The sequence below is a fragment of the Zootermopsis nevadensis genome, unplaced genomic scaffold, assembly GCF_977971745.1.
Source record: "Zootermopsis nevadensis isolate Lab colony 2312 unplaced genomic scaffold, Znev_1.0 Znev_ptg000017l, whole genome shotgun sequence".
In the NCBI taxonomy this organism is placed as follows: domain Eukaryota; kingdom Metazoa; phylum Arthropoda; class Insecta; order Blattodea; family Termopsidae; genus Zootermopsis; species Zootermopsis nevadensis.
The window spans coordinates 8,041,892-8,067,244 of NW_028259149.1; the positions used below are offsets into that span (position 1 = coordinate 8,041,892).

General features: G+C 37.6%; 1 protein-coding gene across 4 annotated transcripts in view; it reads left to right on the forward strand.

The window, feature by feature from the left end:
• The first annotated feature begins 4,748 nt into the window (after window positions 1-4,748).
• LOC110834051 (GTP-binding protein Di-Ras1) overlaps window positions 4,749-25,353 on the forward strand; it is a 138,323-nt gene continuing 117,718 nt past the window's right edge. For 2 of the 4 annotated variants that reach the window (XM_022072829.2, XM_087350341.1), the window contains exons 1-2: window positions 4,749-4,893; window positions 8,134-8,215. The gene's annotated coding sequence lies outside the window, so the exon portion shown is untranslated. The remainder of the gene's footprint in view (window positions 4,894-8,133; window positions 8,216-25,353) is intronic. The other 2 variants (XM_022072828.2, XM_087350342.1) reach the window with 1 other exon arrangement.

A 25,353-nucleotide genomic window follows, 5' to 3' on the forward strand; every position in this document is an offset into this window, starting at 1 on the left:
TCAAATAACGTGTGAAAATTATGTGGAATTTTACGAAGCTCAAGTTACTTATAATTGATTAATGAAGCGATGGATGTTTCCACTGATATTGAAGTCCATAGGGTACCTTGAATTGAAGCATTCAGACATACAAAAATGAGTTATTTTTGTAGAATTAGTGTAATTTATTGACAGCTACAAGCTGGTCTTTACACTAACTCTGTGACTGATTCTGCTTAAAATTATATTATAATTTAGGTAGAGTTTTGCAGGTGGCTGCAATGTGTGGATATTCGGGGTCCGCAGTGGCCGCGCGGTCTGAGGCGTGGGCCTTGTGCCCCTTGCTCACAGGGACCGTGGATTCGAATCCCACTCAAGCCATGGATGTTTGTCCGCGTTCTTCTATGTTGTGCTGTCCTGTGTACAGGTAGAGGCCTCGCGACGGGCCGATTCCTCATCTAAGGAGTCCTACCGAATGTCTATAGATCAAGTCAACGAAAAGTTGGGACCCGCACTTAAAGAACGGGTCATTCCCAGTATCCCAGTGTGGATATTCATTAACTTTGTAGTCATTAAGGTACAGGAACTCCCGAGATTTACGCAGCAGTGGTTATCCATTGAATTGATTAATACGCAGTGAGGTCTGTAAATGCGTTCACATGTTATTCCAGTTAGTTCTCATTTTGCAATGTGGAATAAAAACTATCCTATGGTTGGAATTCTGTTCTCGAATTACGCGTGTCCTTGCATCCCGCGATTCATTCGTGACATCCAGTATTTTGGTCACATATCACCTTTCATAAACTTGCCATGTTGGTATTTTTATGTGTTATTTGCACGTTTCCTGACTTGTCATATTGTAAAATGTGTAGTTGGTACCAGTAAAGATGGCGACGTAATAATACATAGGTTGTTAATATTAAAAACTGAAGAAAATTGTATTCAAATTATATCGAAACAAAGAAAATGTAAAAAGAGGTAAATTTAGAAGATTTTTGAAGCAGAAGGGTTCATCGTATTTCAGACATTGTTATTGTACGTCTACCATGCAAATTGTGAAATTGAGATGTCAGGTGCTCATGGAGGCGAGTATGAAGATGACTATTTTCTCGGATGTTGCGTCATGTAATATGTAGATACTGACTGATGTTTCAGACGAACCTACTGCCTTCGTCATCAGGGCTATGAGTAAGTAGATGGTATTTTGTTTATATCCAGTTTGAAGTGAGAGTGAATGGAAAATATCCCCTTTTACAAAAGAATGTTGCATTTAATAAGTTGTGTCTCTGGTTACAATAACTATATATTATATGGAAAACAAGTGTTCGATTGTAGCTACGTTATTATTCCCGATATCGTTTCACTTTGAATACGTTTTGATCATGAGTCATGAAGACCACTCAACAGGCTTATTACTAATGTAAGAATATGTTTTGAGGTCGTCGCGGTATGAGGTGAGATTTTAGTTTGAGTTGTGACATGTAATATTGTGGTTAAAGTGAAGATGGAGACAGCTAGTTTCTCCGAAACTGTTCAATCATAAGGCTACACGGCACAACTCAGAAAACCACAATGAACGTACATGTAATATGGTACTAAGTTGTTTCGTGTTGTGTAACACAAGCCAGGGCAAATAAAGCAGTTTGGTGGACGTAGGCCGACTGATAACATGTCTGTCGAGGATTTTCAACCCACTAAAGCGAATGTCCTCTGTGGAAGATTCTAAGGTGCCGATATGCTACAATATTGTATATTAGTGGATCCCAACATTTGTATGCAGTTTTGATGGCGAACGTCACGGTGCATTTCATAGTACTAATCATCTATTACTCTCTCTTTCGAAATATTCTAAGAAACTATTAGACCGAGTGCAGTGGTTTCCACGGACGAGCAGTACTTTGATGTTGCTGTGTGGTCTCTGGACAGCTGGATAATATTTTCCATTCTCACACGACTTGTCCCCAGAGAAGACTTCTTTCAAATAAGGCATATGGTAAGACCCTTCTAATTAAATCGTCTCGTCTTGAACTTTGCATTCCACTTCGATGTGTGTATGCTGGACAGTTTACGACACAAATCAGTCTAATTATATCACGAATAATTTATCGATGCCGCTTATCCGTTTCCCGTGGTGTTTTCCTCCCCTGTCCCAAGTTTGAACGGCTGTATTCACCAGTATCAATACATTTTCTCTATTTTTAAATTTATCAGCAACATGCAGAAGAACTCTAGTTGATTCTGACGATGTTCTTGTAAATGACTCCATATTACCACAGTGTTCTATAAACTTTGACTTATATCTCTTTATGTGTGTTTTTTCAGCGATGTCTGACAGGAGATATATCAGCTGCATTTTCACAAAGAACTCGGCGTTTCTGGAAAATGCCAAACAAATGTTTTAAAAGCTCAGATACGATTTAGAAGCGTAGTTCACAACGAGTCGACTGCACCGTATACATCGTGTTCTCATTGCATGCAGTGATTCAGAACTGGTTACAAGTTTCGTATATTGTCAAAATAAACAGCTACTGTTTCATTAAAAATCATAAATAGATTTTTTTAAGTTGGAGCTGAATGTTTAAATAATATTCAGACGAACTTCTTGCTTCGAAGGTGTTACAATTCGTACGCAGTTGTCCCTTTGAATTACAAAGTTTCTTATTATCCTTCATACTGACCAAAATTTTGTCAACAGTTGACAGACATTTTTCTGTGCTGAAATAAAAACCATGCACGTTTATCTTAATGTCAAATTTGAGAAATTTGTCACTGCATTTATTTTATTTCCCTTCTTTGGCTTCTTGTCCCTTTTTTTGTTGTTGAGACAATTGAACCTGGTTGGTGCGGTTTTACCACATTAATATCCTAAAAACGCTGCTCGTTGTTAACTCAATTATTAGCAAGGGAAACGTTGCAATTTGTATTTCACTGTCTGTCTGCGACATCCACCTTCGTTCCTGTTCGCCGCTTTGCTGTAATGACGATGGACATCGTGTGAACCGCTCAGACTACTTCCCCATCCATTATTCTTCGTAATTTTTATATTTCTAGCAGCTTTTATGAATCCAATGAAAGTTAAAGTGTTTAAATATGTATATAATATTCATTTGTTTTAAATTTAAATTTATTATATATGAATGATGATCGAATACAACAACCATAATGTAAGTAAAGAAGGTTGTGTCCTGTTCGACAGTAGTGTCTGCCAGTGGTATCATTGTTGGGTAGGTTAGCAAAGAGAGCTGTAGTAGCTCTTTCTGAACTCAGGTGTAGAAGCAGAACCTTCACTGAAGTGAACATTTCCATTCCAGGGAGTTTAATGCGTTTGCAAGTCGGAAAGGACTGCGCTCGAAATGCTGTTAATTAATTTCGGTTTCCTTCACTTCGCCGTTTTTCCAGTAAGCGTGGAAGCTTTCTCTTTAATCCAGACCAAGCGACTGCGAAAATCCTGGCCTCTCTTAGTATCCGAAGACAAAAGCTTGTTCAGTAAGCGTGAACAAGCTGGAACATTAAAACCTCATTACGCATCTGTCTCTTAGTTGTCATCCCCACCAGTTTTAAAACGGAAAAATAATGCTTCAGTCCAGACCTCAAGATCATTTTCTGCCTAAATGTATAACGTGGTGTTAACAAGAGAGAAAACATCAGTCAGAATGTGATGTATAGGGCTATTACATGTCCCAACATATAGAATGTCTCAAAAACATTCAATAAATTAAATAAAGACAATAAACTAAACCATTACGTACGTCAGATTTTACATTATGGGAAAAGATATTGTGGTGCCATCTGTTAAATATAGACCACACTAGGTTGTTCTCGTAAACACAACACAAGGAGATCGATAACAATGCTAATATTCCGTACTATAATATGCATATACATCTTACTGGGACACTCAGTATATCTTTCTTGAGCGTAAAATACATCGCTGCATTTTATAACCGGAATATTGGTAAGCAAAACTAGAACGATGGGAAAAATGCATTTACGTGGATTGATCGTTTCTTAGATTGACGATACTATTTCCACTAGTTTATATCAAGATGAAGTGAAATATTTCGTACGCCAAATTAATACTATTTAGTCATAATTTTACATTTATTAATGCCACACATAGTGCAATCTCAATGACTGAGCATATACAAAATTCAGGACGTCTCGATGAAAACTGAGAATCGTTTCGCAAGATATCTCCAGAAGAAAAGGACGACTTAGAGGAAAAAACACTGGAGGGAAAATTGTACCAATAGCTACAGTTTCGAGGGACATCGAATAATAAAGGGATAGACAAGAATAGACTATATGGAAATACATAACATGTTTCTGTATGGATAGAATAAATCATGATAAAATGTAATTTTAGAGACACGACGTAAAAATGTTAAATCATCTTTGAACTGCGTCGGATTTGAGGTTTTCACGGCTGTGAGTCTGACGATGGTTGTGTTCTGGGTTGTTGCGCCGTGTAGTCTGACAGAAGTTTACCGACAATTCAAAGGTTCTTCCTGCCTCCATAATCAAGATGATGAGTCGTCCTGTTGATGTCTTCATATTAAATTTCACATCCTTAATTTCAGTAGTTCAAAAGCTGTTACTATCAAATAGAAATTTAAATGTAGTTTTGCACTTTTTACGTTTACCTCGCTTCGATCACCTGAGAATTCCCCAGAACCAGACCTGCACTCTATGCGGTACTGGAAAAAACTGCGTAGTCGAATTATGTGTCTTTGAACCTACTGTTCTTTGGATTCAACTGATACTCGTGTCCGCGCCATTGTCATTTAGTACCTGAATGAAACGCAATGTGTCCGCACGTGTCAGTGTCCTTCAGACTGTGTTGCGTGTGTTGTAGGCTGTTGTAAGGAGTTTATTTTGTTTAAGTGGCCACTTTAGAAACATCTACACATAATGGTAAGCTTACTTGTCTCTATTTACGTATCTTGAACTTCCAGTTCTGTTGTTTAATTGCTCTTTGCCTTGGCAAATCATTATAATGCAGCAAATGGTTCAGTATGGCAAATGCATCAGTCTGTATTATGAATAGTAGCTGAGTTGTTGTCCGAGGGTTCGAGTTCTTTAGTTTATTTAAGAACGCTTTTTTAATCTGCTTAGGTAGCTTGGTAACTTGTTTGTAAATGACAAATTGAGAGCAATGTGGGGGGGGGGGAGAGGGTTGATAAATCATATCATATTTATCGTGCTATGCTAGAATTTGCCTGCAGGCAGTGAGGAAGACCACAAAACCGTCAGTTCGTTTCGTCAGCCTCCGGGTATGAACTAGAAATCGCGACGTCCAGAATGCCAGTGCGAACCGCAGCTAATCACGTATTTCGGGGTGGGGCTGGGTAGTTCGTGAACATGTCATACAAAGCGAGCCTCGAGAACGCTTTGCAGCACGGCACTCCTCTCTGCTTCGCAAGTTGACCGGGATGTGTCCTGTGTGACTTGCCTGTTATGAAACTCGCGAACAAAATGATGCATTTGAACGATCTCTGTGAACGACGTTTTTATGTAAACGAGAGGTCGCTCGCGACAGTATACTGGTCGGAACTGTAATTACGGAACACTTTTCCACAAAACATACGTAGCTTAATCAGAAACACAATGCTCTGCAATACTAGAGAGTACTGGAGTACAACGTGTTTGGAAAAGGTATAGGTGGAGTGCGCATGCGCAGTAAGTCCTGCTACATCATCCCGCTTCTTCTTTCTAGCAGACTTCTCGTGGGGCGAACAGTAGTTAAGCTTTTTTATGTATAAAACATCGCATGTTGCAAACTACAAAGACCAGTGACATGAGTATTACAGGTTATGTTTGGAACATGTAAGATTTTAAGTATCTGTACTAGTGGAAGTTATGTAAATAAATAAACAAATAAATACATCAGGAAATGGACGCTAATTGCATGGAGCAGAGTCTTTTTTGAGAAGCCAATATTACGTTCAGCTAGTAATAAATAGCATTTGTTACATAGACTGAAGATTTTTGGGGGAAGAAGTGATCATAAGAACTTCACAATATTTTATATTTGAAGTCTATTGCCTATCAAAATCTGTTCCGTGTGTGCACAGATGCTTGACTGAATAAATCTTGTGCCCAGCTGTATGTTAATGGACTCTTGACGTATTGTACAGTGCAGGCGCATTGTACTCCTTGCTATTCTGTTTGCCTCAAAGAGCTGCTTGTCATTGAAATGCAATGTACTGTAATGAAATAGGAATGCCGTGAAGGCAAGTTATCCGATTCAATTAGTGTACATCTTTTCTTTGAGTCTGTCACATTCGTGCTGTTGTCAGCGAGGAGATTTCTTTTCTCTCGCACAGAAACGATGCATTTGTAGATGTGAGTCGCGATCTCAATTTTAATGTCTTTTGTTTCCACAGATGTTGTTTCAGAAGACTGGTATTAGACTGAGACTTTGGACCGCCCCAGTAACGTGCTCACAGAGTCTCTGGTCATATGCGCTTTCGCTATACGTTTTTCGCATATCCTTAGCTGTATGTCAGTATTATTAGGGGCATCAGTATCCAATCCGCGACCAGAGTAGAAGCTGCCGAGTAGGCCCACTTTATTGGGCGCACATTTTCATTGATCGCTCCACCATGTTGACTCTGGGGTTGATAAATTGAGGCCTTTTATGGTGTATCACGGCTTAGCATTGTTCTTACGAAATTAGTCCAACAAAATGCCTTTATTGTCTTGTGTGGCTTGAGACGTCAAAGCATCAGAGAACTTGAAGATGACTCTCTTCTGGGATGTTGCACTGTGCAGTCTTGTAGAAACTGGTCGACGTTTTAGAGGTGGTTACGGCTTCCATCATGGATGCGCAACATCTTTGTACTCGCTTTCGTAAGAAACTGGCATTTCTTCAGAGTACTCGTTTGTAACAGAATTTGGCTTTGGGATTCTGTACATCCCTGAACGTAATTAAACCTTTCCTGTGAACTCAGACCGGTACGCTGTACGCTGGGTGCTGATCCCAGCGAACAACTGGGAAGGTAATCGGGAGTATGAGAGTCTAATCGTTTGGAGAGAAACACAATTACATGTTTGTACTCTCTTCCTCTTTGCTTACTGATACGTGCACTTATACTCCGCCTGCTTGTACACTGTACTTTTGTATTTAATTTCCAAGCCCTTTTTTATATAAACAGTGCTCTGTGGCGGTGTCTGCGGAATTAAAACTCTATGCAGTCTAGTTTCTTAGACCTGGCCGCTGTAAACACGATGAACGAGTCAAATAAGAGAGGCAACGAATTAAACGGGAGTGTGGGTCAATTTAGGTTACTATTTAACTAACCAACTACATGCAAAATTTTAACTCCCACTAATCTTCCCCTCACTTCACCACATACGTCAGCCGTCACGTTAAAAAAAATTGTATACCCAGTACCAAACAAATACTAAGGTTTAAAATTATTTTAGAGAATGATGCAAACCTTTAGGTATGTCACGTTTTGGGCTCTTATAACCTGATATTTGCTTCTTTATCCTTGATGCGCTTTTAGTTAGAACTGTCTGAAATCCATACTTTCAATAGTTTATTTTTATGATATATTTAACGACGATATTAATTTCTTATATTATACGCAGGGCGTCAGTTACTGGTTGCAATAAATAACTAAGTTATAATATAGGTACTTATTAATTCCATCGAAAAACTGTGGGAATATTAAATTGCTTGGGAATTATTTTAATAAATCATAATTACATTGACGAATAAATTAAAGGACAGATTAAATTCGTAAAATGCTTATTACGAGCAGCTTAGAATTTTTTTATTATTGTCTGCAATCTTAAAAAGGAAAGTTTAAAACATAAAAAACTGTAATTTCAAACGCTGTTTTTTATGGATTTGAAGCTTGTCTTTCACGCTGAGAAGGGAAGAACTCAGTGTGAGTGTGTTTGAGAACTGATTGCTGTTTGGATCTAAGAGAAACTAATCAATAGGACGCTAAAGAAAATCGCGAAATGAGGAGTTAGGCTTTATGTCATGGAAACATTACACAAAAGTGCTTCGCGGATTTATACTTTTTCATATGTACACATCTCTTCCGTTAGAATTTAATTAAACTTTAGGGTTACGTATTCTTCCTTTTGTCTTTGTGGTAATTAATGGGATGCAATGTGATACGGTATTTCATCACACAGAGAGAAGTCGTGTGCGGTCAGCATCAGCATTTCGTTTGTGTGAGGACTGGAATCCATCTTATCCAACCACCGCGCGTCACTGGTGAGTCGGAATTTACTCTGCAACGCCTCCACACCCAGCGATAAACCTATTCCACATATTGACTAATTAATCTTCAGGGTGGAGTTCCGCATTTTCAAATAACAAATCACACACCTACTACTATAAAGGCGCTGTACACATCCCACTATGAGCATTGTCCTTCATGTAGAATTTTCTGCCAGTATTTTAACCTTATTTGGCATCAGCTGGGATGCCTTCGGTGGGGTATTGGACAGTCCAACACAAAACAGTGGAACGTAGGAAAATGAGGAGATTCGTGGGATTCGAAATCACAATTCCGGTGTTCGAGGAACCTAAAGTCGCTTCAGAAATTAAACATTTCGTAATAAATTCTTAAATAATTTTACTTAAGTTTTGTTAATTATTATGAGATTTTAGTTACGGATTACTGGAGCCACGTAAACTACAATTACTCTAAGATGGCAAAAGTGGAAATGCAGCGGAAACTGAGTCATTTCTAGCCTAGGTGATTGGTTAAATTAAAATTGTTTAGCTACGAAATAAGAGGCTGGTTTAGCCCGCACTCCGCATAGACGTGGTGGCTAAGACAAGAAATCTCAGGTTGCCTATTGCAGATGGAATCCTGCCCGCCAAAGCCTGTAGCTCACAGAGCAGGTTTTCAGCTGTCTGAAATCATACAAGTCTTTTTTTTTTCAGAAGCGTGCTACCAAACCTTTCATGTCTCTCAGCTGTAAGAGACGTCGATTTTCAAACAAAACAACACGTAACAGTGCAAGCAACCGTTCGCATACGAAACTCCTGTTTGTGTTACAGCACTGATATCTATTAGCAAGCTTTCCTTCAAAGTCCAAAACCGAAACAAAGAGTGGGTACAAACGCCTTCTTTCATCTAAGCTTGAAATTCCAAGTTTTGTGCCTCATAGTTAGTTAAAGCCTATGCAGCAGATAGAATATTCACTGCGTTGAAAAATGTTTCGCAACGTTGTAGATCTTATTCATATTTTATCAAGTTAGAAGCTCTTGTTCTTTAGTGTGTTCTACAGTTTGTAAAGAAATATATGAACTTTGCTTTGAGTTTCTTGCAGAGTCCAATGTTGTATTCCATCGATACTGCTGAATCGATAATTTCGTCATCTTGTGCCCTCCTCGTGGTTGTGTGGACTGAAGTATTTATGGTTGGGGTTTATCCAAATGGTTTAAAGACCAGTTTCTCGATATGGGCTTTTATGTAAAGTGCTCTCCATTATAGTCCGATTTGTACCAAACTTGACATGTGTCAACAAACTTTAGTGAGATTCCCCAATATTAATTTTCGTTAAAATTCACTTTGCTGTTTTATAGTTATTGCATGCGGACTTATGGACGGGCATGCCGAAGTTCCTTGGCGTATTTTTGCAGCTTAATTGCTAACGAGACTCAAATCATGTAGCAATTTGGTTGAAACACTGATGATTGACTCTTTTTCCGTAGTACGTCATGATAATCAAGTTTAACGCACTTTAAAATGTAACGTGAAATATGGCACGGTTCATCAAACGCGTATCTATCAGATATGGAGACCAAATTTCAGATTTATGCAAATCGTCATAGTGTAATGAGTCCGAAGTAGAGCACATTATTAGTACAAATGTTAACTGTGTATGGAATATATTAACGAAATAACTGGTTCATATGACGTTCAGTCATATAAATGGATATTGTTATGTCGCTCTGTTTACCCTGAATAATTTGCAGACATTTTTCTCTTAAGTATAATCGTAATGCGGCAATCTATGCTGACGATTGGACACGAAACGTTAAGCAAGACAAGATTCATGACTTACGTGCGACTAATAAAACTATCGAAACTGCCTGTTGTTGATTTTAAATTTTGCATCGCCATTTACTGCAGTTGGTGAAAATACGTTTTTCTGTTTCCTAGGCGGAAATGTCTGTTTGCTCCGTTTAGCAGTGTCCTTTTGAAGAAGCTATTGGACGCTCCGTTAGTCAAGAAATTTCATCACAACAAAATTTGTGGTGCACATTGTTTACTCTCTACTTTATAAAGAAAATACAAGATAAATTGAGATCAAGATAGCGTTATCAGTAATCCGTTACCTCACTAATGCACCTCTGAAATAATCTAATGAACAAACGGACAAAAATAAAAATTAAAAAAACAAAAATAAATAAAGAAATAAAGAAATAAAATAAAAATGTGATATAGAAAGATTCTGAGTGCAGTATAGATCTGTTTTCAATTTTAACATTTAATAAAAGACCTAATATTTTCGTTAAGCCCGTATAACCTTTCCTTCGGCACTAAATGCAATATTTTTTATAAATCACTCTTAACTTTAAACAGGATACATATACACATTTTTTAAGTCTCTACGCTCCTTAAACACAAAATCATACGTATGCGACGAAATATTCTGTTGGTGGCGAATAAAGCATTTTGTAATTAAACCAACTCTAGTAGAATAATTAGTTCCGATACACGCCCTGCCCGTAAGCGGTCTACACCCTCCCTGCCTCACTCCAGTATACGCGTGTACGCTAATGTGCGGTCGGACAGACACGCTATAGAACGGTTTGGTCGTTCCTGTTATTCGTATTAAGCCGTCATCAGGATACAGTTTTAATTAATGGCATTATATTTCGACAGTACCACTAAGCACAGTTTCGAACCAATTATATTTTCATAGCGACCTGGAGGGACGATTTCGGTGCTCTAGGGAATAATATTATTAATCAGTAACTAGGTCATATTATGCGTGTTCTTATGAAGTACCAACATTTCGTTTCAACTGCGTACAACTTGCCGTTAACGTCCTCTCTTAAGACATAATAAATCAAATAAAACTTTGAAGATGATTCTCTTCTGGGGCGTTGCGCCGTGTAGTTTGGTTGAACTTTGCCCCAGTATATTGACTAAAGTTTCTAACAGTTTCTCTAGACAAATGTAGGGCTAGAACCTCAAAATAGGCCACGATCGTATCCTTCCATACCTTGTGATTCTACAGTGTACCTCATGTCTCCCAGCGACTGGGTATACTGGGTTGTAGTCTGATGGAAGTTTACTAACGTTTCAGAAATCGTTTCTGCCTCCATCATCAGGGCAAACGTTGGTGAACTTCTACCAGACTACACGGCGCTTCAACCCAGAAGACAGCCATCTTCAGACTCACCGCCGTGACAGCTACTTAACATGATAAAACAATTTATTCCTGTGCAGTCTACATGCACATATTTTAGTACATAATTCAGTTTAACGTGCGATATCCAACAGTGTTCCAGTGTATCAACACGTGGGTAAGAATGTTTAGAAACACTGGAATAGCAGGTTTAAGAGCGCTGATAAAAGAGATTTTCTAAAATTTGCGACTGACATTTGCACAGAAGAAGAAATGTGTGCTGAATGTTTGTGGCTAGTATAGAGCTGTTAAAGTTTGCATTCAGTGGACGAGGATTGCTGGAAAATAGGAAACATGCGTGGAAAACGAACCAATTAAACAGGAGCCATTATTAGTTTGGCAGTTGAGTTGAGCGTCGAAAAACACGTGAACAGACTGGGAGTTCGCAGAAGTTGTGTGGTTTTGACTGTGCCAGAAACACTGTGAGTGCTACATTGGGTTGAACAAAGCAGCAAGAACGTCTTAATAACTTTATTTTGTCGTTGGTGGCAGCCCAGATATTTCCTGTTTAAGCAATACTCCTTTTGGTGGTAAAATGTCATGTAGAGTGACTGTTATGGACATCAGCTTGAAACCGCACGTCACTGTTAAGGGTTTGTTAGGTGTGTTTCAGTAACAATCGTGTGTGGTAAATTTAGAAATCGTTTCATCACGTGATTTGTGTGAAATTAGTAATTAGTCCAATGCTTGGCATTTCACAACAGATGTGAGTGACCAACTAAAATTAAGATAGGCAACTTTATATAAGTTACAAATAACCAGTGATAGTTGGCTCAATTTTATACAAAACTTGTGTAGTTTTTTTTAAATCTCGTTAGTAGGCTTAACCACTGAAGTTTGGTATTTTTCATCAATTCGTGGTAATACTAATAACAGCTCATGTTCTAAATAAATTCCGAGTCCTTAAGAAACCCTTACGATTAATATAACTGTATTTACATCAAAAATAAACATAGTCTGAAGATTACACTATTAAATGTGGAAACGTGGTGTTGTTAAAATAGACATCACAATTCACCATATGCAAACGCCTAAGTGAATCGATGATTACAAAAATAGTATGTCATTTTTAAAAAAATCGATATATTTGCTGAAATTCATTCTATGACGATAGTTGACACGTTCTGTGCAGAAGTCATGCAAATTTCGTTTGTTTCTGTTCGGGTTTACGGACTGACAACAGAACAGAACAAAACAAGTCATTGACTCATGCTATTTCTGCTTTCGGTTTAAGCTGGCAGACTGGCGTATGTTGCTTTGGCAGAAAATAAAATATTTATAATCTTGGATTTAATCTTGCAACTGAACACATAGGTTAAAGGATGAATAATCTAAAAAGAATTGGACTTAAAATTTTGTGCAGTTAATGCAACGCTGATTACTTCATTCATGACGCACGGCTGTCAAATTTTCTAGAATGCAGCGGGGCACCACGGAGCCGTTCGTCACTAAGCCACTGTCACGTGATGAGAATCTAGCTAGGTGTACAATCTGGCTGAAATAAATTGAAATGTCAAAGCCAGATGTTGATGTTGTGACTTTTACCTATCAGCGTTTTCATATTCCTAGCAAAATGTCGTATAAAGTTCTACAGTATCACAGCGTTTGATGTTGGAAGTACCTTACTTCCCTAGCTGACTGACTAATGATGCCGCAATGGATGCCCAACAGAGCTCCGAAAAATAAAATTTGTCCATTGTTTAAATATAAAATATACTGAATAGATGCTCTATATAACGCTATAATATTAATATTTTAGAACTAACAGGTTGTAAGTTACTTGTATTTTGGAAGTCTAATTTAAGAAAATTTTATAGTGCTTTAGCGTAAAATAAAGAGATTCATTTTTGGATGCGTCATAAATTTATTTGATTTGTCAAACATCCAATCTTTAATTTATTTTTGTTTGTTGATTTAAGTTTGATTCAACTCGTTATAGTCTTAAAGGCAGTATTATGAAAAGATTTACTTTAAAAAGTCATCGTACAAATGAGGGCAAAAGTGTGTAGTCAACCATTTATAATGTTCTTATAGTGTACTCAACGAAAATTAGTGCACGGTAAAAAGGAAACCTCTGAAACTCAAGGTTTTTTAAACCATCGGTTGGAAATCTTCCACTACCGCGGTCCGAATGGGCTGTCCAGGTCACTGTCCAGAGCTGCAGAGATGCAGTTAACAGTGTAGTAGACAGCAGGTGATAACTGCATTTGTGTAACTTAAAGAACACAGCTTCTATTAATATTGAAACGAATATTAGTTGTGTTTACATATAATGAGTTAATTGTAAAGCCGTTTCTTTGTTCTCTGTGAAACAGTTTTGATTTCAATTTATTGTTAATTTGATAAAACAAGTTTTTAATACCACAATAATTTTAATGTCATTTTTTTAAGTTTCGTGTGATTTGAATAATGAAACAACGTAGCTTTGAGCAATAACGCGAATTTGTTTGTTTTTATTCTCGTGTTGGCTGATTCTCAAGTCACGTGACGTCCCACATAAAAAAGGTTGCGAGGGCCACATGTGGCCTTCTGGGGTCTCATGTTTCTGACCCCTGCTCCATATAAAAGATCAGTCATATACTCTACTAATCTCCATGCACGTGAAAGCACAGTTCTCCTGCCAAGGACTCGGAGCCTTAGTTTGTGAAGTCCCACTGCACACAGCAGCCAGCAAAGGAAGTTCAGACGATTTTGATGAGCGCGCAGCTGAAATACAGGCAAAAGGTTTAATGGAAAACACAGCCATATACGCATGTAAGTGAAACTTGGTAAGCGATTCAATCGAAAATCGTTCCATGTGCTATAAAGTGTTGATGAAGTATAAAGAAACATTTTTAACTTTGAAATTTTACAGTTGAAATTGCCAGTAAGGAGATGAAGACTCGTGGAATAGGTCTGAACGGATTGATCTGGCACAGAACAGAACCTGTTGGAGGGCTGCTTTGAATACTGTAATGAAGTTTCGTAGTTCCATAAATGGCAGGTTGACCTATCATCTGGACTAGCTGAGTGACTATTAGATTTCTAAGAAAGATTATACTCTATGGGCTTATCTATACTACTATCAATATCATCATGTGTTATTTACAGTTTTATTGTTCTAGAAACATACTCTGGTGGTTTAGATTCCGTCAATTATCTGTTTCTATAGAATACTTAAAATTTCCGTTCAGAAAAGCTTGTAGACATTTAAACAGCGTGACTGAAGTAACTAATTCTGTGGAGCAAAATCTATCTTGAGAAACTGACAGTAAGCTCAGGTAGCAAAGAAATTCCCTGCCACTTATGGGACCTGAAGGTTAATTTGCCGTGCAAGCAGCTCCCGCCAGTAATCCCAGAAGTTAGCCGCGCGGTAAAAGGGGGTTGCAGTCTTTTCGTTGATTTTGAAGCACGCCATTTTGTGACGGCTGCTGTATTTTTTACATTAAAGACGGGGATTTCTTGACCAGCTGAGCGACCATTTGCTTTTCATTAACTTTGGTCCATGGAGTTAGTGCATCTGGGGTTTAGTTACGTATTTTCGCAACTTTGTGACAGCTGTCAGCAAAACGACAGCCGCTGATGTCATTGTCATCGTTTCCAGCAGCTGCTTTGTGTTGGCGGTGTTGAACACGCGTACACCCTGTCGTGTGTCACCCCTTGCTGTTTGTTTGAAGTGACTCCCCCACGCGGAAAGCGCAATGTTCCGTAACCCACTGATGCACTGCTGTTCTTAGCTCCTTGTTATAACCGTGGAGTATCTGCAGTTTTATCGACGTCAGTGCCGATGATGGAACACCAGATTAACCTCTGTTCATGTTACCTCTAGCAGCAATCTTACTGCTTTCTGTTTTCATAAAGGGGTTAATGTATAAACATTTGCTTTATTAATCAGTACAATATTAACTACGCTGCCTAAACGTATAAGTCTCTATGTGGTATATGATTTTTGATAAATAATTACGTCATTTACGGACATGCTGAGACAATATTTAAAACAAAATAACTCAACAAGTATAATTAACACCAAAATATGTGTTATTCATCATTATTTTTAACTCTCTTGAGTCAGCTGTAAAATGTATTTCGTTTCTCGGCCTCTTTTTGTCAGTCTCTGGTCACAGTAGAATTCTTGGAACCATGAAATGAGATTCATCTTTAATGAATGTTATATGTTATTTCTGACAGCTTCAAATTCGCTGAAACCGGAAACAAAATCTCGTCGTTATAAAACAATTCTAAGAAACTGTTATATCCTTGCATAAAATTTACTGTTGCGACTTCATAGAACACTATTCATCTACGTATGTTAATAATAATTTATAATGACATAATAAATCATTTGAAAATGTTTACAAATAAATTGTACGTTTCTGGAAGCTACAATATCAATTAGGAAAGAGGTTAATAATGAAATCAGGAGAAGAGTTATTCCAGGAACTAGTTAATGTTGAGTTTACTTTCCGAAAGTTTTACGACCAGAATATAGAAAACAACAATTCTATGTCAGCAGTTTATTCTTGGTGCGAAACTTTGTTTACAACACAGGAAGGTTTTTTGACCTAAGAAGAATTAAGCAAGCTAAGAAAGGCACTTAAGACATATAACTAGGAATTATTATTGTTACGACAGCGAATTCTTGGCGTCTGCAATATATTAGGAATGTTTAGAAGAGTAATAGATATAGAATTTGGATGGGAAAACCACTCGAAACAGGTGATAGGTGGTGGAGAATAAATGTAACTTGGATAACAGGGAGATAAGTTGTTTGGTTGCGAGATGAAACTGACTAATAATCATGCAATCCTCGAATGCTGTAACGTCCGACCGCGTTTTGGCTTCGCCTCTGTCCTCATGAAATAACTTCAATGTGTAAGAATACATTTTAATGGAATTTATATTTACTGCCATTGTTTTCTCCATAAGTAATTTCGGGATAAACTGAGCAACACAGACTTATGTAAAGTCTATCGAATATGGCTTCACTTCATAAGGTACGAGGTTTTCACGGCGGTAAAGTTTTTGATGTTGATCGTAAAGGTTGTAACGCCGTTTTGACTTCTAGGTAGACGCCGGTATTTCGGTGAAGCATATTGCCTCCATCTTCAGCCCTGAATATAGAGGCAGTACTGATCTCTGAAACGTCGGTCCTTACCTACTAGTCGACACGGATAAACATCGATGTCTTGACTATAATATAATTCTAAGGGTTTGTAGCAGTGGTCTTGAATCGTCATTGTGATCAAATTTTTATTTATTTTACTGATAAGGGGGATTATTATGCAAGCAAAATTACTGTCTGAAGAATTTTACGTTATTGTTCATAATCAATTTGTGAAAATCTTTTTTGCTTCTGGTTTATATTATTTTCTGCGTACAGTGTGAAAAAGTGTTGTTTTCTAAGCGAGAGTCTGCTTTTTAAATGAACACCTTTTATAACGTTATACATAACAGTAGTGAGATAATATTTTAACCAAAACTTGAGATACAAACATCTGTTTGTGTCTACTACAATTTGAAGCTGATAATCGTTTTAGTTATTTACATTTTTAAAGTAGGATGTTGATTCCATGCATGTGCATTGGAAGCAGAAACAACTTGTTTCCTTTGTACGCCGTAGACAAAAGAGTAGGAACGTGTAGATTTGTGCTGCAAAACAGCAGATACGGATAGACTATGCATGTTACGTTCAGTTGTTCGCTAAGCTGCGTACAAAATTATTGGTCTTTACATAAGACTCGCCATTATGTAATCGCTAACGTTTGAATTGACGTCATGAAGCTTGAAACAAAGGGCAGAATTGAAAGAAGAGTCCGGAAATCAATAGTAATACAGTCTTAATTTACAGGCATATTCAGAAAATGACGAAAAAACTTTACAATGAAAAACCTGAATCTCCGGGACCCCCAGAATACGAAGCAGGGATGGTAACCACTCGGCTACGACGTTCGTTATCATAGATGCAAGTCCCTGGCAGGGACATGTTTTAAAAAGTGTGATAACGGTAATATTTGTTAGACGTATAAAGGTGTTCGGGATATTTTAGCTAGGAAGTTGGCACAGCCCATGTCAAGATGAGCGCTGAAACGCTGAGGATTACAGAGTCGAGTCTGAATAAAATCTGTCACGTGCCTCGTCGTGATGAACTGCAGACAAGTGGTAAAATTATATATGACACGTGAAGTACAACTCAGCTTAAGTTATAAGAGACAGGCTGCGTCACTTAATTAAGCATGAATGAAATGTAACTTAGCTAATGCATTTCTCCGTTATGCACCGAGTTTATGAATTTAGGATAATAGGGCTATATGACATTTTGAAGATCAGAACATGCGCAGTAGCTGTTTGTAAGTTCTCGTTGTGTTCCAGTTACAGGGGTCACAAGAATGAATTACATTAGAATTTCTTAAGCGTTCTTTAATCAAAATCTAGGGCGATTACGTCACCAGGGCAAAAAATAGAATAACAAAGCGTCAAGGACACCTACAATTATTAGATATCCCTGGTACCTTTTGTCTTCTTTATATTGTAGATTCGGATTTTAGTGAATATTTCCATGTCGTCTAGACATTTCTTCGGAAAGTTTGTTATTTGCCGAAAGATTTCAGTAGAATTTCCGATCACAAAATGTCATCACAATAGCTCTGATGACACGCAGACAGAATTATGGATACGACCTTATTCAAATACAGTTTTCTGAGCTCACAGCTGAACGTATGTGTTTCACATGTCGAGAAGGGAGTCACCAGTCACGATTATTAATATTTATTAATAATATTCCCATTAGTGAAATATGCATTTATTTTCCGGACCCTGGTCGTCTGTAAGGTTATTTCTGTAGCTTTGAATAGTTAATCCACAGTAAGGCTTCGTAAATAACATTTCCCGACTTTTATATCCCTTCCTACGCATGCTTTACATTGTGAAAGAAACATGTGATATTTTGCTGATGTATTTTTACGATGATCATATTCAGTGTAGGTTAACGACGAATGTAAATTTTTAAACGTGAGATGCAGTGTACACATAGTTCAGTATTACAGAATGAAAGAATATGGTTAACCCTTTGAGGCCTAATCTTGCCAAAATAATATTTATGAATGCAGTCTGTACCGCAAAGAAATCACTTCTCCATTACAAGGACCGACTGATTAACGCTGTTCAAAGAAACAATTGCTGTTTACAATGATAATGATACGAAGCATATGACTACAGGCTTTAAGAGTTTAGAAGTTCAGGACCTAAAACCTTAAGTCACGGGGGGGGGGGAAAAACACAAAAAAAAACACACAGAATATACAGTGGAAATTAATTTGGAATTAATTTCTGGACAACGTTTCATTGTAATTAAAGACGGTTATGGAGATATCTTTCATAACTGACAAAGCATTTCTGTGTGCAAATTAAGCCAAAACAAGAATTATTTATTTTTATATAACGTATATTAAAGTAATAAGAATGGAAGCAAACTTATTTGTAGCATACTTAATGAAAGTCTTTGATCTAGTATTAGTATTATTGAGTATCTGAAATTATGCTAAACTGTGAATGATAACATAAATTTGATTTTAAATACTTTTGATTTAATCTGCTTTTAGCGTGATAAAGCACCTATACAGATATTAAAATTAGGTACATGAATTAACTAACCAGTGAAGTAAAACTTTATGGTCCACCGAGGTCATCCATTTTATGACTCTGTTAAGTAGAACTCAGTGATTGATTGTAGTTTCTTCACGCCTGTTGTTAAATGGTCTTTATATATTAAAAGTGTTTATCTGTTGTTTACAAGAAAAGTAACTTTTACCTCACAACACTTTTTAATTATGAGTCTACAGTTTTAATCAGGTTTCTTGTAGACAAAATTATATAAATATTTCTTCATTAGAAATAGATATGTTCATATATTTTACACAAAAATTGTCAAAAATAGTGTCAATTTAAGCTGGATATATAATGAATATTCGTATATAATTTTAGTGTGTATAAAAATTTAACACGAGTGTAATTCTAAAAAAATAATGTTTACGATTTAAAGCTAAATTTCAGGGCAATTTCGGAAAGTAACAAACGCCATGTCTTGTGTCTCTGCTCCCCTTCTGTTTCTCTTCACAAACGCCTGAATTAATTGCGTAGGAAGACCACGCCACAGGTTATTAAGCCAGAATCAATTCAAACTCTTTTATTTCAAAACGTGCCGTAAAGGGTACTTGACATCCGTTTGACAATGAAATTCGACCGCCGTTCTGCTGCAGAGCCACTCTTGAAGGCAGCATCACAAAATTCAGGTCCCTACACGTGCCAGGAAACTTCATGGTCTGGGCTTGCGCACAGATTGTGTTACATCGACAACTTTAAACTGTTTGCTTGTTAAGTAATTAACTCACTCGTATCAATCATTATTGTTGACCAAAATTTGGCACTGGTGTAAATGACAACTGATGACTTCGTTCATTCACTTAACAATATGTAGGCCGTGAAAGGTTACTACATAAAGCAGACACGTATAGGCCTAGGTTATAGTTGTTTCTGGGTTCTTTCATCGAATGTAAAGGCTATCAGAAAATGAAAGAGACCACTGACCCTAATCTAGTGTCGAAGTTAAAAATGCCCTGAAGATGCTAAGAATAGCCTCATCAATGCCATTTCAGTCAAGAGTACTTTCTTACAGGATTGAGATTAAAACTCTGTAGACTGCTTTATGTTAAATACGTTGATAGTTGAGCAATTATAAATTCTTATTCCTGGCTCTACTACAAGTCTCGCTGGCATCAACAATAATAATGTTTCATTACCGATATGTTGGACCGCCTAGAAATTAGATAATCAGCGATACACAAGTAGCGGAGAAGTTGCCGCATATGAACGGCGCTCCATCATACGAAATTCGACCCCAGTATCTTGGAATGAACGTTTGCGCCTGTGTTTAATTTTGAAAATAATGCGAAAGTTTAAAAATGCAGTGTTCAGCTGTTATAACTTTCTTAACGCTTTCTCAAAGACATTGACCTCAAATCCTGCAGAGGTTTGTTATAGGACATTCGAAAATAATGGGTGGCGAATCCTGTTTTGGAAGTCAGGTCATGAGGAAATGCATTATTATTAAATCCTGCCAACAATATTAAGGGCTAGCGGGCAAGAGCGGTTTTTCTGCCGCAGCGGTAAAACTACCGCAAGCGCAAATTCTTATTTGCCTGTGCACACGGACGGCGGAATAAACGCATTGTCTGCGTTTTCTTTTCACTTGGGAGCTGGATTTAGTGGAGACAGTTGGCGTGTGCTCTAGATTGACAGGTCGAGGAATGGATTTTGTTGAGACTGTCGCTGTGTGAACATTTTTGCTAAGAAAAAGGGCAAAGCGTAGAAATAAATTTTGGTTCCCTCTTCTTGTAAGTCAAAGATTGCTGAATGCCCAAATTCACAAGATATATGAAGACCTGTGTAGGTATTTAAATACATTATTTGGATTACCGCTGACTCCAATGTTAAGTACCAAGTTGCTTCAAGTGAGATTCTTGTTGGTTCGAGTGACACTAGAACATGGTTTTATTCGAATTCTTCCGTTATCGTTCCAACACTGCACCGTACTGTCCGTCATCACATTCATGATGTGAGCTTTAGCCCACACAAAGCAACAAATTATGATGCCCTCGAATCTAAGGTAATGGCTTCATCTCGGACTAGACACTTAGCTGATTTCTGAGTGAAGGCAGTTTAGTTTCGTGAGATCTGACATTCTAACTGCCGTGAAGGTCATGTTGCTCTTCTGGGTTATGATATCGTGTGAACTCGTAGGTAGATATTAAAATTTGGGCGAAACATATTGTTTCCTTCTTCAGGGCTTATATAAATTTTGTGGGATACCGATTTAAGCGTTCCTTCAAACTACTTAAAGTTAATACATAACTTGTTGGTCGTGCCTGTCCGTCTACATTTTTAATTTTCGAAACTTGGATAAATAGTACTTGATGGATACAGTTTAGGGAAGTAATCGCTAATTGTTACGAGAATCGTAGCAAACCTATGCATTTTCTGGGTTGAAAAAATAAAGAGCTACTGAAAGTTAACGCAGGTGGTACACATAGCTACTGGGTTGCTTCAAACGGTTAATAAGAAATGTGATGAAAATGAGATCTTAACAGGATTATTATAAAACAAGAAGAATAGGACGCGATGGGAAAATGCAGAGAAATTTAGGTCGGTAAACTCCATGGGAATAAACTGCTTTAGATGCCTGGAATAGATTGAATAATTGTATTAAAGTGTATCTTAGAGGAACGTTGTGTTACGTTATGAACTGGAACCAACTGACAGTGTAATGGCGGGCGTCTGTGTAGACTGTGATGAAACATCTTGATAACACAGTTACCGCCACCAAATTGCTTGCTTCAAGGCTATGGAAGGGCTTTGACCCCTCTTCCGCGCGCCTCTATAGTATCAGTAAAACGGTGCTAGCCTTGATACGCTGTGAGTTTTGAGCTGTCGTCACTCGACTTGGTTTCGTTGTTCGCGTTACGTTATATGGTTTTACTGTGATCTTAAAGCTTCCAGTTTAGAGACGGATGCTTTTTATTAATAATATAATATTATAAGAAATGCCACCTGTATGAATTTAGAAACGGTATAATATGGATTGCCTGACAAATTATATTTTAGTGGTTCCAACGAATTATGCACATCATAACACGGATTGTAGGTGGAAGGAACCAAGTTATAAAACACATTCAGTACGATGTTGGAAGTCAGTAAAATCAGTACATGAGCAGAAATATTATCGATAACAATAAGTTAGTGTGTAGCGGACGTGAGAAGAAAGAGAGGGAGAAGGAAAGAGAGAGAAAGAGAGCGAATAAGATAAATGACAGCTGGAGCAGAATTAGATAAATGTTTCTGAATATAGTTCTCTTCGTGAAACATCTTAATCTTAAATGCCAAAAAAGGACGAAGAGAGGCAACAGATGAAGAATTAAATTCAAATTGAACTGTACTGCATGAATAGGGGCAGTGACCCCGGGAATACTTTGAAAGGGGCAGCTTACATGAAATGGAGTAGGTGGGACAGTGTATTCAAGGCGGAGTTTCTGATTCGAATGTTAAGTGGGACACCTAATTCACATATTTAGATGTTCGTGGTATTATTCAGTCTAGAGGCATACAGCGCTGAGCGCGGCCATATTGAAACTTCAGGCACGAAGTAACGAACCCGGTGCTGTGAAAGCTTATGCAGAATACAGTAACAAAACTTGTATAAATTTACATCAGAAGACACTGTAGTAAGTAATAATATGAGTGAAACGAACCGTACGAAATAAATGTTAATGAAAGTACATCAAAGAGAACCGCGAATAAAAAACAAGATAAAATTTATGAAATAACTAAGGACAAGTAACATTGAAAGATAAGAGTCTGATTGCAGTTTTATCCAACAAAAGCACAAAACTACAAATTAAAACATAGTAGCAGTAACACAGTACGACAGTTTCAGATTTTGAGTAAGAACAAATGTTTTAAAAAGGTTTAATTGTGCAATTTTAAGAATTATTATGTTGATTTCACCTCTGAAGACGTAGATTAATACATAGAACACTCTAGTTACTTGAATATAATTGAAAATTTGAATAAACGTCATTTAATGATGACTAAAATATAAACTTGTGTTTGGTTCCCTCAAATGTAAAATGACCATATCTCTGAATTCCTTACCTACGTATTTACTTACTTATTCGTGATTCTGTGTATTCCGTCGAAACTCATTGTCATTACGAGGTTAAATGGGGCAAATCAAGATAGAGATTACGACAAGAATTTAATGAATATTTAATTAGTGAATTAGATAGTGTTGTAGGGTGCTAAGAATGTAGAACGTCAGCACGTATTGATCACGTCTTCTGCTAGACTGAATAGTCGCTGGGACGATATGAAAACTGGACGCAAACGAATGGCTAATAGAAGACAAAGGAGTTCCCCGACCCCAGTTAATCCCACACAAATACGTGTTGTATCACGATACGCCATGCTCTTGTTCACAGATCTGATATGAATAACAGCAGATGTCCATGTGACGTAGTAATATGGGAACTGTAATAAACTTTATGTCTATAGGCCTCTTATTTTGTGGGAACGTTTGCACATCGGCAAAGTAGGTTTTGTTAAATACTGTGATACGATCACTAGAGCTCACTCACATACGTAGAGGAATATGTTTAATTGAAGGTGTCTGTTCGCGTTATCAAACACTTGCACATGGAAACGTTCGCATATAGTTGAAGTCATTTGCTCACTGTTCCAATCTAACAGACACGTTTGTGCTTCACGAGTAATTCAACTGGATGAAATTCGAAACAGAAGCATGTCCAGTAAGAACCACGTTTCAGTAGTGAAACTTTTTATGAATTTGTAAATTACTTACAACTGTAAATATAAGCCCATATAAAATCGATCTACTATACGGTTTAAATAAAAAGTTCTTTGGATATTTTCCATCGTCTAATGAAATAATAAAATTGAGCGACGTTTCTGAGATGAGGCTCTATCTCCGTCTTCGGGTACCTACTCTGTTCGGCCCAATAGATAGAGCTAATCCCTATCTCCGGAGGCAGTATGACCTCTGAAACGTTGGTAAACATCGACCAGACTACACAGCGCAACAATCCAGAAGACAGAAATCTTCATACTCACCGCTGTGTCGCCCTGATGACGGAGGCAGTATGACCTCTGAAACGTTGGTAAACATCGACCAGACTACACAGCGCAACAATCCAGAAGACAGAAATCTTCATACTCACCGCTGTGTCGCCCTGATGACGGAGGCAGTATGACCTCTGAAACGTTGGTAAACATCTACCAGACTGCACAGCGCAACAACCCAGAAGACAGAAATCTTCATCCTCTGATGACGGAGGCAGTATGACCTCTGAAACGTTGGTAAACATCGACCTGACTACACAGCGCAACAACCAAGAAGACAGAATCTTCTATTGCCCTGATGACGGAGGCAGTATGACCTCTGAAACGTTGGTAAACATCGACCTGACTACACAGCGCAACAACCAAGAAGACAGAATCTTCTATCGCCCTGATGACGGAGGCAGTATGACCTCTGAAACGTTGGTAAACATCGACCAGACTACACAGCGCAACAACCCAGAAGACAGAAATCTTCATACTCACCGCTGTGAAAACCTCAAATCTTACAAAACCACGGTTGTGTCAGCGAAGAGAGCTGATGACCCGTTGAAATTCGAAACGAGTAGCCCGGACTATCGCTGCACTTATCTGCTTGATTACGTGTGATTTGTTGGCTTGAAACGATAAAATAAAATGTCCGCTACAGTTAACGATGAAATGTAATTGTAAAACAGTTAAAATATTTACACTGAACTAAACTGTATGTTTCGCTTTAATTTCAGGAATTTAGCAATGCCATTCTACTGAAAATGAATGTTGATTACTCGATAATTACAGAAAACAGACGCGTTAAGCGACAGTTACTGGTTTAAGGCGGGTTCACAGAAAACATTTTTATGTACAGTATCTTGGCCACAAAAACTTTACATAGATTATAATTATACGTTCTCATTTGTTCTCTAGCACCACTTTTCATTGGTTCGTTAAAATGCTTGTAAGAAGTCATTGCTCTTCTATCCTCAGTGGTTTAGTGTTCAAGACTTCTGTTAACATTATTATGGAGAGGGCTGAAAGATATAAACAATGAACTTTAAGTTACACTTTCAGGTTCTAATGTAAAGTAATCGCAAATGATTAGACTTTATCCTTCGGAGCCAAACATAATCTAAATAATATTTAATAATTCAGTAAAAATCTCAAAGAAAATACACTTCACCATTTCAGAGATTAATTGGAAAATAGTGTTTAAGGACATAATCCCTATTTACACCAAAAATCATGTAATCCAATAAATACGAAATTCAGAGTTATTGATCGATGAGGCAGGTAGCACACGTAGTTACCACTGGGCCTTAAAGTGTTACGTTTTGGAAT